The 18,511-nt window shown below is 39.4% G+C and overlaps 1 protein-coding gene across 2 annotated transcripts in view; it reads right to left on the bottom strand.

Annotated features, from left to right (window-relative positions):
- LOC311518245 (uncharacterized protein) overlaps positions 1 to 18,511 on the bottom strand; it is a 234,562-nt gene that overhangs the window by 90,191 nt on the left and 125,860 nt on the right. The window contains exon 1 of one of the 2 annotated variants that reach the window (XR_014710933.1): positions 11,766 to 11,818. The exons of the other annotated variant lie outside the window; for it this stretch is intronic. The gene's annotated coding sequence lies outside the window, so the exon portion shown is untranslated. Of the gene's footprint in view, positions 1 to 11,765; positions 11,819 to 18,511 lie in introns of those variants that run through there. 2 annotated transcript variants of the gene reach the window in all.

Raw genomic sequence — 18,511 nt, 5'->3', positions numbered from 1 at the left:
TTCCAAGTAGTTGTTTGGAATACCCTGGAAAATGCCTGGAAAGACATTAACAGACTTTACATCTAAGCTGCATTTGGAGTCTGACCTTTTAGGATGATTCCAGAGAGACTTTTGCAAGCCAGCAGACTCATTCATCGCTGCTACAAATCTGATGTCAGGACCCTGCAAGCATTTGTAATGTACTGTATATAAACTTTTAACCACTCAATAATTCTCCTCTTTTCCTAATATCTGTACATTTTTTAGTTGATTTACTAAGGATTGGCTGACAGTGTGATATTTGGGTAACATCTGAGACATATATTGACCTGAAGGTAAGTGTCTGATCCTTTGGGATTGGTAGAATTTTAAATATGGCAAATAGGGTTTTCAATAACTTCTCACTATATTAGACCAATTTGTCTGGATGGGAGCCAAAGGTTGGAATGCCTAAAAGGGACCGTGTCTGACTTCTTGTTAACCAGTGTGGTACTACAGAGGCTCTTTTCTTACTAGCTTGGTGAATCTAATTATAGAATAAATGACCAGTTTGGGGGATTGTCTGCCTTATTCCTTGCAGTCTGCCCTGGATGTGGCATTCTCAGCGTGGTCCATCCCAAACGCCTGGTCACACTGATAACCCCCAATGAGCCATAATTCTTAGAGATCTATTAATTCCGCAAGCTTTCACTGCTGATGTTAAACAGAGAGGCAATTGTTCTACAGTTAACATGTAAACTGCTTGATGTGTCCATCCATTTTATTGACTGTTTGTGCCATTTTATAATGCACAAAAACACCTACCTACCTTGCCATGATTCAATCTTAATCAAACCCAGACTTCTCAAAGCTGCTTGTTCTTTGGGGCAGCTGCATGAGCTGCACATACCTAGAAAACTGTTACAATTAATGACATGGATCATGCATCTCTGTGTGATGGTCCAGCCTATTGTTTCTTCCTAGAGACCTCCTGAGATGAAGTTCATGACTTGAAAGAGCCAGGGCACAGTTTGAATTCTGAGGTGTATCTTTCATCTGTGTAGTACACATTGTGAAGATTTATCCTTTTATTGAGAGTGGTTCTCTTTTGCCTGCCTTACGTGGCCTTAAAAGATCTAAAATGTCCTGTTCACGATTATCTCCTGAAGCTAAAGTAAAGATTTCAAATAATTTCTTTTGTCTGTAATGTTCTTCATCCACCAAAGAAAGCTGTGTGACATAGACAAGATCACTCTGTCTTTTTGCTTTCTCCATTTATCTTAATTAGCATATTTCTCAAGGCATGGTCAGAGAAGTATCTGTATACTTGTATTTGACTTTTCTGTTATATTTTCTATTTCTAATTTAGTTGTGGCTCTCTGCTCATGCTCTCTTAAAATGGCACCATCTAAAAAACTGAATTACAAGACTTCTGCTTCTTAAGATCTTCTAAGGTAAGAGATTTATAATCACCCAGCAGCTCATTTTTAAAACTCCTAGATGAGCTTTTACCAAAGCTATTACTTTAGAAACACATGCTCCGAGTGTGTTCTTTGTAGGCTATTCTCTATTTGAATTATATAGAGTCATAAAGTTTAAAGCCAGAAGGGACAACCAGATCATCTGACCTTCTTACATCAAAGCCACCAACACTATCCGGTGCCTGCACATGAAACTCAACGGCGGAAATGCATGTACATCCTGTCTTAGGTGGCAAGTGGAAATGAGTTGGGTGTTCTCTTTATAGTTCCCACTAGTAAATATTTCAAAATTGTCTCACGCTTCAGCACAATTGTCAGGATCTCTTTGAGGGCAGTCCCAAACTGGAATAGCAGTAGAGGTAAGGTGGGAAGAAAGAGGTATTGCCATTTGGAACCAAGAGGTATTGTAATAATCAGGGCCAATGCAAACACGTTGCGGCACCCCATGAAGACACTCAATTGACCTCCCTCTGTGGCAAGGCCTGAGATGGTGGGCCTGACTCTCAGGTTTTCTCTGGCTGCTTTGCAACATACTGGTGGCATAAAGCATCAAGAAACCCAACAGATACAGCTTTCTACAATGGGGGAATCCTGAGGAAGAATCCCTAGGTGGCAGAAAGCTAGCATAGCAGCTTCTCTGCAAGCCCTGAAGCCCATGATACAGAGGGCATTCCTGGGAAGGAAAGGATGTGACTAAAGGGTCATTGTGCTCTAATGACACCCCCTCCTCTCTGCTGGAATAGCTTCTGCAGAATGTTGGCAGCTTAGTGAAGGCCTTCGCTACTGCCAGGATCAGTAAAGGTCTGCAAAGGTGACACACAACTAGTTTTACCCTGGCACCACCCCACAGCTTGACTGGGACAGACTCTAGATGCCAGTGTGCAACTTTGCCTATCTTGCCATACTTCCTCCCAAACTGCTGTGCCTTGCCAAGGAAGTTACATCCCTTGACTTGCCAAGGAAGTGTGAACACACAAACTGTACAGAACTGGGATGGAGCTGTGGAAGGACTTAGGGAATCATTACTACATTCTTCAAAGTAGTAGTCTACTGAAATGAATACACCCTGCTTAGCCCCTTGACCTTAACAATTACCAAGTTGTTAACCATAGTTTTGTAGAAGCAGGACTGTCACAGTTAAAACTATTACTAGCATTTGAAAGTGAAAGAAATAACTAAGAATTTTTCCATGTGGCAATGGCGGGGACAGCCACAGAAGCTGCCGGTAACTCAGTGACCCTAAAGACAGCAGTTAATGGAGAAATTAAACCCAGGCCAGCAAAGATGCCTTAATGCCATCTTAGTTCTCCAGAGCCCTGATTAGGTAATCTTATGGGCATGCTGAAAAGGCCATCTTTTTTTCATTCTTTGCTAAGGCTGTTGAGGAGGGTGTGAGCTGGGCTAGATACTTTTATGGGCAGCCCTTTATTTATGGTGCAATTTTTAATTTATGGGAGAGGCACCAGTGAACTGGATGCACGTCTACAGCTGTATTTTAAAAAAATTGAAGAAAAAATGTTGACAAAATAAATAATGCTGACTTATTAGAACATTTGCATACTAGAGCAATTTAAGTATTATGGGCCAAATCCTGCCCTTACATGGAAAAAAACTACATAGGATAAGTCTGGGAGCTTCCGTCTTATGGAGTTTCCTCTGCTTAATTCCATCAAAGTATTTGTCCCCCCCAGAAAAGGCCCTCTTTCTCTGGATGTTTGGACATCTTCCTGAAAGTACTAAAGCCTGGAAAGATTTAATGCTATGTATCAAATCATGTTGCAGTGCTATTCAGAGTCTTTTACATAAGTCCCCTGTACCATTAGTGGCACAAACCAACATGGCTGCCACCAGCAACCTCTTAGCACTGATTACTAATATTGGTTATTTCCTGTGGAATGCTTATAAACTGACTGATTTTCCAGGGAAGTGCTTTCTTTTCCTTCTTGTTTGTGTTTTTCCTTTCCAGGAACTGTTAGATGACATTTCTGAAAATATAAGATAGCAAAAGGAAGATTAAAACAGAATTTTAAAGAGGAATAAGGAAGTCAAATGTCAGACAAGGGTAAGAGTTTTGAGTGAAAGGCTTGGAATCTGCTTCTTTCTCTACGCCATTCCAGCAGTCTCCTTCTTGCTGCTTCTGTCTCACAGCCTGCTTCAGAGGCAGGTGTGCAGAGGTTATTATATTATCCCAAAGCCCAGGTATTTTGTATTCAAACCATGGTTGAGACTGAATTTTTACAGCATGCAGGATTTACTTAAAATTTGCAACCTAGTCCTAAGTAACATATATGATTAGGTTCAAGAAGAAACTATAGTTGAGCCACTAAGCTACAGTGATCACAGTGTAATTACGTTCCACATCTCTGAGGAAGGAAAGGTATCCAAAAAATGCATGGTGACAATAAACATTAGAAAACAGGACTTTTAAAAAATGAACAGGCTAGTCAAAGTGAGACCTGGAGTCAAAAGTAAGGAAATAAAAATCCGTAGACACAACATAGAGGTTTTGTAAATATACCTTAACAGAGTCACAGAAGGCGAGCATACCTCTACACATAAAATGAAACAGAAAGGCAAGAAGTAAACCTCAACAGCTGAACAGCAAGGGCTCTGGAGTTATGAGAGCCAAACAGAAAGTGAAAATCCAACCCTAGTGAAGCCAATATAAAGGAGCATAAACAATAGTAGATAATGTGTAAAACAGGGAATTAGGAGGGTTACAACAGAATTTGAAGAGCAAATAGCCAAAGATATAAAATAAAATAAGAAAGTTTTTATGTATATTGGAGGCAGAAAGCCTGCAGAAGAATGGGTAGGTCTACTGGACTACAAAGGAATAATGGGAGAAATGAAGGAGTCCAATTTTTTTTCATCAGTCTTCACCACAAAGGATATTAGGGAGATACCTAACCTGGACTAATCCTTTTCAGGTAATAGAGTTGACATAGTGTCATCAATTGAGATTGCCAAAAGTAGAGATCCAGACATAATGTTGGGATGCATAAGGATAGGATGGAGCTAATGCTGAAAATATTATAATGCCATTATACAACTCACTGGATCACTCTCACTTGGAATATCTTGTTCATTTTGGGTCACCCGATAACAGACATAGGGGTCAGAGACAGAGATGGAAATACTTAGGAGTGGCAAAAAACTTCCATATGAAGAGATATTTAAAAGATGATGGTCTTTCTATCATGGCAAATGTGAATAGGAAAAGATACTGTTATGTATCTTTAATATTTAGCATTGAGAGAACTGCCATACAGGATGAAACAAATAGAATCAACAACTGTGTCATCTTAATCCTTTGATATTCAGCATGTTAAAGATTCTTCAGCACAGTTTGTTGCAGCATGATATGTTTATTCTCTCTCTGGCTCTCTGGCATAAAAAGTTTCATGTCCATCTCAGAATTTTAGCATCTATGAAAATATATCAGTACAGTTCCTTCAATGTCATTTCCAGGAGTGCCCTGTCATTGCATTTTAACAACACATTTGTAATGGAATACTCTGTAGCTTTTGTCAGGAGCCTAGGTTAAGAAAATCAGTATGGCAGAACAACAATCCGAAATAAAGCATGCAGAGGGGGCTATGAGGTCAGAGTTGTAGGACTGTAACAAGATCAGGTTTTTCCCAACCTCACGAGAATCATTGTCATGAGAATGGATTCGTGTGGAGTCACTTTTTTGTTCTCACTACTGTCTTTTCCATGAGGATGAGACATCGCCGTTTGATTAGGTCATTGTAGTCTGTGAAAAGGAAAGCAAAGTACTTCTGGGAATGATGTCATAGAACCAGTGAATAAGATCTTTCAAAGCTTTAATGTGATGCTCAGAAGTATTCACTATTGGGACTGAGTGCTTGCAGATAAATAAAAACAATGAGTGATTAAAGCACATTTCTTCTCTGAAAATGACTAAATACACATGGAACTGTTTTACTGATCAGATGTACTCTGTGGATCTTTCGAGTAGTTCTATTTGCTAACTTCAGTAAAATTTATTTATTCTACTAATTTTGTATTCCCATTGCACTTCAGAGCCAACACAAGTCAGCTGGAGTCTACTGTGGTTTGTGTATCCTTAATGGGATTGGGAACTAAGGCATAATCCTGAAAACACACATGTTTAATTTTAAGCACATGAACAATCCTATTGAATCATTGGAAGCCACTAAGAGACAATAAGTGTAAAGGTCCACCGTGCCATTTACAGAGACACTTTTCAGAGCAGAAGCACACTTTAAGGCAAGCACCTTTTCCACAAAATATTCTCCCTGAAATATATAACTTTCACCTTCTCATTATTATCTGTATTGATGGACTGGCCATTTTACATCCCCCTCCTAGGGTACTGAAGCTAAAAATAGAGGAGAATGGAAATGGCTAGCACATTGTAAAACATTGAATAGGTCAAAGACATAGAATTTACTATGACCTTCCCAAGAATATATGCAGCAGTATTACATCTTGTGCTTCCTCATTTTTGTTCTGATAATTTTAACAAGTCTATGAAATGCCACAATATGAACCCATTCTCATGACAATTACTATGTGAGAAAAGAAAGTACAGTGCAATCCATATGTGCTACAGATATCACAGTCCTTTTTAAAAATCACATAATCTTGTAGTCATCTTCAAATGTCCTTTAAAACTTCTGTTTTCTCTCATTTTGCTGAATGTTTAGAATAAAAACAATAACTGCACTGTGTAAGAGTGTCCAAAAAACTGTCAACTCATTGAGACAGAAAGCTTCTTAGTAGTACCGCTGTACGTATGGTTACTCATCCTAATTAAAATTGTAATAAAGCTAAGAGCAATCAGGTAATAAATTTGAAGATGACATAAAACTAAAGCATCAGCTGCTTTTCTATACACCATTAATGACTGCTTCTTGGAGCAACAAGTCCAAGAACTCACAAGGGGAGAGCACGGGATCTGATCTAAATTGGTGAATATAGTTGAACCATTCTGTAATGGTGACCATGATGTAATTAAATTAACCTCCTGGGGGGAATACCAAAGAAACCCACCACATTAGCATTTAACTCCAGAAAGGAGAACTACACAAAAATGAGGAGGTTAGTTAAATAGAAATTAAAAGGAACAGTCACAAGAGTGAAATGCCTGAAAGCTGCATGGAAACTTTTTTAAAACACTACTATAGAGGCTCAAACTACATATATACCCCAAATAAAAAAAGCAGTAAGAGGACCAAAAAAATGCCATCATGACTAAACAGAGTAAAGGTCATGGTTAGAGACAAAGACATCCTTTAAAAACTGGAAGTCAAAACCTACCGAGGAAAATAGAAAGGAGCATAAACTCTGGCAAGTCAAATATAAAATTATAATTAGGCAGGCAAAACCAAATCTTAAGAGCAACTGGCAAAAGAGACAAAAACTAATAGCAAAATATTTTGAGTACATCAAAAGCAGGAAACCTGCAATCAGTGAGATCGCTGGACGATTTAAGTGCTAAAGGAGCACTTAATGGAAACAAAACCATTGCTGAAAAACTAAATGAATTCTGTGCATTGGTCTTCACTGCAGAGGATGTGAGGGAGTTTCCCACATCAGAACCATTCTTTTCAGTTGACAAATTTGAGAAGCTGTCCCAGATTGAGGTGTCAGAAGAAGAGGATTTGGAACAAATTGATAAATTAAACAGTAATAAGTCACCAGGACCAGATGGTATTCACCCAAGAATTCTGAAGGAACTCAAATATGCAATTGCAGAACTACTAACTGTGCTATGTAACTTATTGCTTAAGTCAGCCTCTCATCCAGATGACTGGAGGATAGCTTACATGATGTTGATTTTTTTTTAAACAGCTCCAGAGGCAGTCCTGGCAATTACAAGCCGGTAAGCCTAACTTCAGTTCCAGGCAAACCGGTTGAAACGATAGTGAAGAACAAAATTATCAGATGCATAAATGAACACACTATGTTGAGAACAAGTCAACACAGCTTTTGTAAAGGAAAATCATGCCTCATCAATTTATTAGAATTCTTTGAGGGGGTCAACAAATGTGTGGCCAAGATTGAACCAGTGGATATAGTATACTTGGACTTTCAGAAAGTCTTTGACACGGTCTCTCACCAAAGCAGAGTAAGCTGTCATGGGATAAGAGGGAAGATGCTCTCATGGTTCAGTAATTGTTTAAAAGATAGGAAACAAATAGTAGGAATAAATTTCAGTTTTCATGATGGAGAGAAGTAAATACTCGGGTCCCCCAAAGATCTGTACTGGAACCAGTGCTGTTCAACATATTCATAAATGGTCCTGGAAAAGGGGGTAAACAATGATGTGGGAAATTTTGCAGATGATACAAAATGATTGAAGGTAGTCAAGTCCGAAGCTGACTGTGAAGAGTTACAAAAGGATCTCACAAAACTGGGTGACCAGACAAGGAAAATGGCAGATGAAATTCAATGTTGATAAATGTAAAGTAATGCACACTGGAAAACATAATCCCAACTATTTTGGAGTCATTTTGGATAGTTTTCTGAAAACATCCACTCAATGTACAGCAGCCTTCAAAAGAGCTAACAGAATGTTTGGAAAAGAGTAAGGGATAGATAATCCATTAGTAAGGGATAGATAATAAGACGGAAAATATCCTAGTGCCACTATATAAATACATGTTACGCCCATGCATTTCTAGTCACCTCATCTCAAAAAAATATATATTAGAATTGGGAAAAGTACAGAGAAGGGCAACAAAAAATATTAGGGTTGTGGAACAGGTTCCGTGTGAGGAGAGATTAAAAAGATGGGGACGGTTCATCTTCGAAAAGAGCCGACTAAGGGGGTCTATAAAACCATAATGGTGTGGAGAGAGTGAATAAGGTAGCGATATTTGCCTTCTCAAATAACACAAGAACCAGGGTTAACACAACTAAGTTAATAGGCAGTAGGTTTAAAACCAACATAGGAAAGTACTTCTTCACAAAAGCTGTGGAGCTCATTGCCAGGGGATGTTGTGAAAGTCTAAAGCATAGAATCATAGAATCATAAAATATCAGGGTTGGAAGGGACCTCAGGAGGTCATCTAGTCCAACCCCCTGCTCACAGCAGGACCAATCCCCAACTAAATCATCCCAGCCAGGGCTTTGTCAAGCCTGACCTTAAAAACCTCAAAGGAAGGAGATTCCACCACCTCCCTAGGTAACGCATTCCAGTGCTTCACCACGCTCCTAGTGAAAAAGTTTTTCCTAATATTTAGCCTAAAACTCCCCCACTGCAACTTGAGACCATTACTCCTTGTTCTGTTAACCGGGTTCAAAAAAGAATTCGGTAAATTAATGGAGGGTAGGCCCATCGATGTCTATTAGCCAAGATGTCCGGATGTCCCTAAACCTCTGAATGCCAGAGGCTGGAACTGGAAGACAGAGGATGGATCATTCAATAATTGCCCTGTTCTGTTCATTCCCTCTGAAACATCTGGCCCTGGCCACTGTCAGAAAACAGGATGCTGGGCTAGATGGACCACTGGCCTGACCCAGAATAGCCATTCTTATGTTCTTTATGCTCGAAGAGCTCTCATCTGCTTGGAACAAAAGATCAACTGAACATGAGCTGAACTCTGTGCAGAATACTTTAAGCCAGATCATATGGCACTAATTTCCCTGCCATCCTGACTTAGTTTGGCCCTATCACATAAACTGAAGGCTGAAAAACTGAGAAATATTTAAGGCACAAATTTTGAAACAGATCCATGATCTTTTAACTGGCTGAAGGCCAATGATGAAGGTCTAATTCAGAGAAATGAACCTGCTATCCTCACTGAAGAGTAAAAAGAAAAGGAGTACTTGTGGCACCTTAGAGACTAACCGATTTATTTGAGCATAAGCTTTTGTGAGCTACAGCTCACTTCATCGGATGCATAGTATCTAAGGTGCCATAAGTACTCCTTTTCTTTTTGTGAATACAGACTAAGACGGCTGCTACTCTAAAACCTGTCATTGAAGAGTGTAATAGTCCAGTGAATCCTCAGAGAGCCAACATGTAGTGCAAAAAATCTCTCCAGGTACTGCCCTGTCTCCAGTTTCCCATCCAAAGGCAAAGCCATTGGCAAAGCGGACAACTCAGCTCTAATAACATGTGACATCTGCCAACATCTTGTATCTCAAAAGTCCCCAAAGGATATACCCTGTTTCCCCTTTTACTTATATTTATGTGATAAGGCCTGAAGCGGTTGTGCGATGTCATGATCTGCAATGTCAACAATTTGTTTATGACATCCAGATAAATACTGGATGAGACTAGAACAAAATTATTGGCTAGCACAACACATTTAGTGATATAATAGTTATAATCTATTAAAATTAAAATAATCTAGGTTTATGTTTTTAAATTATTAGCTGTCAATGATAAATCCTACTTCACTACTTATGCATTTATTTTAAAGAATATCTATCTTGGTTGTGTTCACATTTTTCATGCACAATACACAAGACTGATATATCAAAAAGTACCATTGAAAATTATTACATACAGGAGAAAAAAAATCTAGGCTCATGATGGGCCAAAAACAGTCATCCGATGTATAATCATGTTTTTATCCTTCTCTTCTTCCCAAGGAACTGAACAATATAGGCAAATGAATTTATCCTGATTACCTGCCACTGCACTCGTGAAAACTCCTATTTAATTCTGATGAGCCAATCAGAGAGCTTATATACATTTTTGCTTCTTGACAGACTCACCGTAGGTGAATATCAGATTTTTCTAGATCTCCAACTTTGTCTCTTCTTTAGAATGTTAATTTAAAGGGAGAATTGATGGAAACTGAATATGTTAAATGACTTTCGATGAAGAGATTTCCAAATAGCTTAGATAAAAGCATTCTGAATTTATACCTATACTGATGTCACTCTTGTTATTGTGCCTATTGTCTCATCACCTTGGTCAGTCTTTTTACCCTTTGAATCAATAAATCTTGATATTTACTTCAACAGCAATCAATACGTGTTTTGACGAGCTTGTAATTAATGAGATAAAACTGCTGTACAATTAGATGGAACACCATGAAATAAGTATGGAGCACCATTTACTAAATCCATGTTTTTTTCAGATATGCAATTTATTATATGATTTGTGACTAGTCACATCTTTCATATGCAGAAGCATGTCAGAATGTGAACAGGCAGGAAATAAAATGAAGAAAATCTGAAGCATTTGCGTTTCCAATAATATAGAGAGAAATATATCTGTGATGTTCCATATATGAATTTTCATTTACAGGAACACTGTGTTGAGAACCAAAGAGAGGTTAGAGTTCATCTGACAAAGTGTTGAGGTGCTGGTTTTAGTGTATGATCATATTCAGAAATATGCTAATCAAACTTGGGTGCTCACTAATTAAATTTACAAATGATTAGAAATATTTGCCACTGAAAGATTTAAAGTCATTTTTTGAATCCTAATGAAAGTTCCAACATTATGTGTATGCCTCTTGAGGGCCTACTGAGGATAAAGTGTATTAAAAATATAATTGGCTTTAAAGCATGCTAGATTAAGTTTTTGCTGTGATTTATGCTGTCTGCTTTGCATTCACTGTGAGAGTTGTTTTTCCCTCTCTGAACCATGTATATTGATAGCTCACATGTAAGATGCTAACATCTGTTGATTTGCTTATATTACATTGATTATTATAATGGCTGAAAAGTCTGTCTCTTGCATCTGATCTTACTCATGTATCCTTGAAGCTGTGGTTTTAGCAAAAATGACGTTGGCATTACTGGTGATACTTTGAAAATATTGTATCTAAGAAAAAGAACAAAAGTGTATTGTTACAGGGTCAATGAAGAAGTTGGTAAAAATTATGAAAATCTGTTAAGTTTTACACTCTGGGATGTTTTAGTATTTCCCCTGAATCCCAATCGTTTCATTTACATAACACATAAAATACTCATGGAATCGAGTTTAAAAAGGGATGGATTTATTTTTCACTTGTGTTGAAAGTGGATTTTAACAAAGAATCCCCCAAAACACTTGCTTATTGGGGGCGGAGAGGGAGGAATGGCTTGGCCTTCAGACATGTTTAAAATAAACCAGGGAATTGAGGAAGGAAGAGGAGAGGGAAGATCAGACAGAAAAGAGAACAGGATGAGAAATAAAGAAAACAAAGAAAGAAGGCAGAAGAGAGGCAAGGAGAATGAGAAAAGTGCAAATGAACAGAGAAGAATGGAACATGGCCCTGATTCAGCACAGTATTTAAGCAAGAAGGTAACTTTAAGCATGTGATGAGTTCAGCCACTGAAGTCTACCGGGCTATTCCAATGTTTAAACTGGTTACATGCAGACTTTTGTACCTTACTGAAGCAGGGCCTCTGAGAAAAGGGGATACAGGAAACGAAGACTTGGATCTGAAAAACATTTTTCAGATCATTAGCATTAGTAGAGTGTAATTGCTCTTCCTCTTTTTATTTTTAAGGGAAAATGTCAGATTAAAAAGTTATGGTGTTTTTAATGGATTGATGCACATTCAGAGTGATTCAGCATTCAGAGACTGTTGCAGACTTTTTTATTCTGCACTCGATTATTACATTTGTATTTGATTTTATATTGCGTGTTTGTATGTCTGAGTACATAGGCACGCATGTACAAATCCATGAGATGAAAACTGACCCCTGCATTTTATATTTATGGATCATAGCACTGGTCAGGAATTTTCTATTAGAATGTGTTGAACAGAAACAAATGGTTTCTTCCAAAAAAATCAAAATAAAAGTTTGATTTTTCCTGAAAAAAATTTCAGTTTTCCACTAGGAATATTTACATGAAATATTTTGTTTCAGATTGCATCATCCCACATCAAAACATTTTGGTTTGTCTTTTCATTTTAGGTCAGTTCAACATTAATCTGTATTTGCTTAAATTGCCCTAAAGCCAAATGGAAGTTGCAGGTCAGGTGCTGCATGCCCCCATTCTCTCCTATTGCCCAGGCTCTCTTGCTGGATTATATCTCCCATGATGCACTGTAGTTTCTCCTCTGGTTGAACACTGACCATGTGCCATGAAAACCCTATAACCAAAGAGTATTATGGGAGATGTGGTCCAAATCAGGAGCCTTGCCCATACAGCATGATGCCCACAAACTACAACTCCCATAAGTTACCCTGGCAGCTTAGTGACAGTTCAAAATTAAATGGAGCCCAATTTAAACATTTTGACAGCTCTGAATTGAAATCTTTCAAAATTTTATTCAGCACAAAATATTGATATTTTTAATATTTATCATGATTTGGGATGAATACAAATGTCAAAATATCCGAATTTTCTATGGGAAGAAAATCTGAATTTAGATTACCTCTAAAGAATTAATAATTACTTTACAACAATTCATAAAAATTTAAAATCAACTATTTTGTCTGGATAGGTAGGGTGTTATACCAATAAAATAAAAACCAGCAGGATCTTATTAAAGGGAAAAAGGCAAAATACCACATTTATTGTGAATATATAAAGAATCATAGCAAGCAGTTAGTTATAGCTATAACATTCCATTCAATCTCATATTTATTCTCACATTCATTCATTCATACACACACAGGTTCTGCAAGGTTGTTATCATAGTTACCAGCCTTAGAGTTGCTCATGCCAAGCCACTGGCCAGGTGGCCTGGACATGAGGAGGGAGCAGGGCCTTGTCAGATGCTCATCTGATGCTCCTGGAAGTTGGTTTGCAGAATCAGACCCCAAAGTTCTCACTTTTTAGAGTCTATTTTTATAGGAATTTCTTCCTATGCCAGTCTATGGGAATTGCTTCATCATGCTGTTGCTGAATCAATCAGCAGATAGCACAGTCCTGACGGCTCCAAGATGTTATCTTGTTCTTTGGTTCTCCCATTCTTGAGGCTGTTGGGTGGATTCCAGTCTGCCCTCCGGGGGGTGGGGGTCCTCTGGTTATTTCCACTTGATGCCTTCTTCAGCCGATGGACACTGGATTCTTAGGCTGGCACCTTCCTGATCATTCAGTTATTATCCACACCAAGCATCCATCCACATACATCCTCTATCTCTATTTTAATCACAATTGTTAATACAACAAAAGGGCGGGGAGTCTCTGGGTGCTGTTTCTGTTGTTAGAGTATTGCTTTGAGTCTCTCTCTCTGTGAATTGCTTTGAGAACAGACTCTGTCTTAGAATGTACTAACACAATTAGCAGCTTGCAAGTTTCACACATAGAGGGAGAGAAACAGTACCAAAAACCAAGAGACCTCTTAATTAGTAATACCCTGGAATTTAAACTCTGGGGAATCAAACTCATTTGTGATTTTAATACAGAACTTCTTTAATATGATCCAACATTACCTCTAAAGAATTAATAATTACTTTACAACAATTCATAAAAATTTAAAATCAACTATTTTGTCTGGATAGGTAGGGTTTCTTTAAAATAAAAATCATTAGCAAAACGTTTGTTTTCTTTTCTAACATTAAAAGATCAGCAACTAACAGACATGCCCTCCTTTCTCATGTACCTTCCCTCCTCACACACATAAACGTTCCTTGAGATATCCTGATAAAGAGTTCTTGCTAGCCATTTCTTCATTATGGTGTGTATTCAGCAGAGCACTTAAGTATATGTTTAACTTTAAGCACTATAAGTGGGACTTGGGCACATATTCAGAGGTGAAAGTAAGCCAGTACGCCCTGGTAAGGCGTACTGGTAGGAGCCAGTGCACAGTACTGGGGCAGCCCGGCTTCCACAGGGGGCAATTTAAAGGGCCTGGGGCTCCAGCAGCCTCTACCGCCCCAGTCCTTTAAATAGCTGCTGGAGCCCCACCGCTTCCCCAGGGCTCCGGGGGCTATTTAAAGGGCCAGGGCGGTAGAAGAGGGGAGCCCCGGGCCCTTTAAATTGCCTCCAGAGCCCCGCTGCTGGAGCCCTGGGGTAGCGGCTGCAGGACTCCAGCAGCTATTTAAAGGGCCTTGGGCTCCCTTGCTTCTACCGCCCGGGCCCTTTAAATAGCCCCCGGAGCCCCGGGCTGCTGCTGCTACCCCGGTGGAAGGGGACACTTACCTTACAGGGTGGGCTGGGGCTGGCTCTGACCCCGTCAACCCCACCCCTTCTGCCTTAGGCCCCGCCCCTTCCGGGGGCCAGAGCTGGCCCCAGAGTACCGGTAAGTCACTGGACTTACTTTCACCCCTGCACATATTTAAAGTTAAGCACATGTTTAAGTGCTTTGCAGAAACAGGACATTACACTGAACTGTCATGGCTGCTAGAATATCTCCTCTACTACACCCACTTTGTAAAATGCCCCGCTATCTGAAATCTGATAAACAAATTTGGTACATATTTATTCAGCGGCACTCAAGCATTATTCTTCCAGGCGAGCATGTGAGTAGGACTTGTCCACCTACTGACTCCATCATAATCTTGATAAATCTCCTGTTTTGATAAATACTGTGAGATACAGTGCCACCACTTTGAAATGCTGTATCCCCACAGGGTCCAACCAAGCTGTAAAATCCTTGCTTCCATTTTTTATTTGCTTCTCTGAGGGACGAGTTCTCTCAGACACTGTTAAAACTTTAAAAGCTTCTTGTTTTGCAAAGGCCTCTCTAAGCTGCATATTTTGGGCATATAGCTACTGCACTTGCATGCAACAAAGTGCACTCGCAACAGGCATTGGCATTTCTTGATGGGCATGCAAAGCCATTCGTTGTAGGGTTACCATATTTGAACATTCAAAAAAGAGGACACTCCATGGGGGGGGGGTATTTGCTCATGCGCCCCAGCCCCGTTCCCATTCCAACCCCTTCCCCAAAGTCCCCACCCCAACTCTGCCCCCTCCCTGCCCCATAGGACCCCTTCCCCAAATCCCCGCCCCAGCCCCGCCTCCTCCCCTGAGCACACCGTGTTCCCCCTCCTCCCTCCTAGCTGCACAAAACAGCTGTTTCTCAGTGCAAGCACTGGGAGCTAGAGGGGAAAAGCGGGCACTCTCTCGAGTGATCAACATTCACTTTCTTTCTCGAATGATCAACATTCACTCTCTTTCTTGAATGATCAACTCTTCTTTGAGGAAAAATAATAATGGCAAAGTCCCGGACTTTTTTAGATATTTAAAAATTCCTCCTGGGTGGTGATTTAAGAACCAGAAAGCCAGACAGGTTTGGGAAAATACGGACGTATGGTAACCCTAATTCTTTGCTAATGTCCATGTTAATGACTCCAGCCCAACAGTGTCACTACGCTCTGTACAGCACCAGCCTAAGAATTTTGGGGAGGGCAGTGGCACTTTTCTTAGGGATACTCCCCAGACACAACTAGTTAATTTTATATTAAAGCTGTGTATGTGAGACGTGGGGGAGGGAGGCTTTAGGTTCCCACTCTCCCTGGAGCCTCATGCTGCAGAAGTGGAGTCCAGCTGCTTCTTCTTTCCATCCCTGATGACTGGGTTACATTTTTAATGCTGTCTTTGCAAGGAAAGAGGCCAGAAACTAAACTTTAAAAATAATAAGAACCAAAATTGAGATTCTCCTTTACATTTACATTTCTGTATCCTTTCCTAAAGGATGTCTCTATCTTTCACACAAAAGGCCATGACCAAGCCCTTAGGGCCATATTGTCAAACACACCTAGAAAATTTGCAAGTTCATCTTTTTGCATATGCTGAAAGACCAGATTTTTTCCCTGCCTACATGGGCATTTCTGCATGCAAACCGCACAAGTACACACTGGAGCACCAATTACTAGTGAAAAACACGTGTGCGTGGTTTTATTTGAGCAAACAGACTTGCAAATGTAAACTTAAAAATGTAAACTGATGCAAATGAATACATTTTAAAGGCTTATTTGAAAATTTGGACTGTTAGAAATTTACTTCCTTATTTATCATAGTCACCCAGCATATCAAGGGAATCAATGAATAATAAAAAAATACTTGAACAAACACTACCTTGCCAACATTTGTTATTTTTATTTATTTATGTCCTTTATATTTTTCAACAGATTAAACTTTTTTGTTTTGTTTTCAAAACAATTAAAATTGGGGTTCAAAGCCTGGCAATTATTTTTCTAGTCAAGACAATACTCCCCTGGAGAATGTTTTTAAAAAGATATTTGATTCACTTTAAGTAAAAAAAAAAAAAAAAAGATCCAATTTAAAATCTCTCCTTGTTGTTGTTGCTATTGTCAGAGCTTCAGATGACACTGAAATATGTGACCAAATGTTTTTGCTGCTTTGATTTCAAAGTTCTTCTGCCTTTTTTGAAATATTAAATGAGTGACCACTATCTAAGCTTTCCTGGGTTTTTGTTTGTCTTTAAGTGCCACTAAAGGGATGCTACCTATCTAAATCCCTAATCCAAGAGCTGATGCAACTGTGGTGAAGGGTGATTAATGGGAAGCAAGTTGGGGAGTAGTCAAATCACATAAGAAAGTGAAAAAGAAAAAAGGATGCAGGTACTCCTGGGACAATTCTAAGCTCTCAGGGCATGTCTATGTGAGAAACTCAAGTCAACCTATGTTAGGTCAACTCACAACCACCACTTACCTCTCTTACAGCCGATGTAAGTAACACAGTAGTGTCTACACAGACACTGCATCACCCTAACTACACCGACATAAGCCCTACGCCTCTCACGGAGGTGGAGTTATGTCAGTGTGGTTGGGCACTTGCATCGGAGGGAGTAGGTCTGTAGTATGTACACTGACAGAATTAGTATGTACACTAACGCTGTACTGTAGACCAAGCCTAAGTGTTTGGCACAAATCAAAATAACAGATAGTATAAGCATAAAAATTCATGAATATGTTCCAATTAATCTGTATGCGCACTGCAATGCTCTGTAGTCTGGTTCATTTAAATCTGAAATTCCCTTCCCCGTTGATGTCAGCTAGTTAGCCAAGATGGTGCATTACTGTTATGATCACTACAGCGCACGTAATTTAGATTTATCTCTTTAGGGATTCAGCTCCACCCCCTGCTAGCATATATCCTCACCATGTTTAATGATGCAAAAAATTTCCCTGAGTACAGGTTATTTATCTTTATCAGGGACTGCTTTTGGCTGGCTGTCAGTTATCAGCCAGAATATTTGCTCCTAAATGGTTTGTACTCATCCATATTCCAGGGGAATCCTGAGGCCCATATTATCACTGATGTTTGCAATAAAAATGTTTCAGTTCTTGAGATACACCTTAGTAATACTGATTTATGAGTCTGTACTAGCTATATTTCTGATTCAGTGATATGAACCCTGAAATCTCTGTCAGAGCGGTAAAATATCTCTCCAAAATCTCAGAAGCAAAACTAGGGTGTTACAGTTCTGCAAAAACACAAGGAATGAAGATACTTCTTTGAATATATGTGGGGGGGGGGACAAAAGAGTCATAAGTGACTTTTTTGACTATGACAGGAAGATCTGGAAAGAGGAAAGACACAAGCGTAATAAGGAACAGAAAGGTGGAAAGGAGACAAATAAAAAGGAGAGGAAAAGGAAAGGTGAGAAGACAATAATATTGGGCAGAGAATTAGGGAAACCAAAAGGAACAAGAAGAAGAAGCTGGAGAGATAACGAGAGAGTGCTAGCTTTCAATGCATCAGATGAATGCTGAGGTGAGAATTAATCTCTGCTTATCAGACTTTATTGATAAATGGTTGTGGCAATAGCAGAAAACCTAGGAATACCTCATAAAAGTATTTGCTACAGAACCGCAGCCATTGGGAGCTGCGGATGGCCGTGCCTGCACATGGTTGATGTAAACAAACTGTTTTGTGGCCTGCCAGTGGATTACCCTGACGGGCCGCATGCGGCCCGTGGATCAAAGGTTGCCCACCATGGCTTTCACATATTTGAATATTTTTCAGATCCCCCCTCAGTCTTCTTTTCTCAAGACTAAACCTGCCCAGTTCTTTAACATTTCCTCATAGGTCAGGTATTCTAAATCTTTTATCATTTTTGTTTCTCTTATCTGGACTCTCTCCAAGAATTTCTCTGCATCCTAAAATGTGGCATCCAGAATTGGACATGGTACTCCAGCTGAGGCCTCACCAGTACTGAGCAGAGTGGGACAATTACCTCCCATGTCTTACATATGACACTTCTATT

This window comes from Lepidochelys olivacea (genome assembly GCF_965140295.1).
Source record: "Lepidochelys olivacea isolate rLepOli2 genome assembly, chromosome: 3".
NCBI classification, from domain to species: domain Eukaryota; kingdom Metazoa; phylum Chordata; order Testudines; family Cheloniidae; genus Lepidochelys; species Lepidochelys olivacea.
This window is presented reverse-complemented; position numbering and strand designations above follow the sequence as displayed.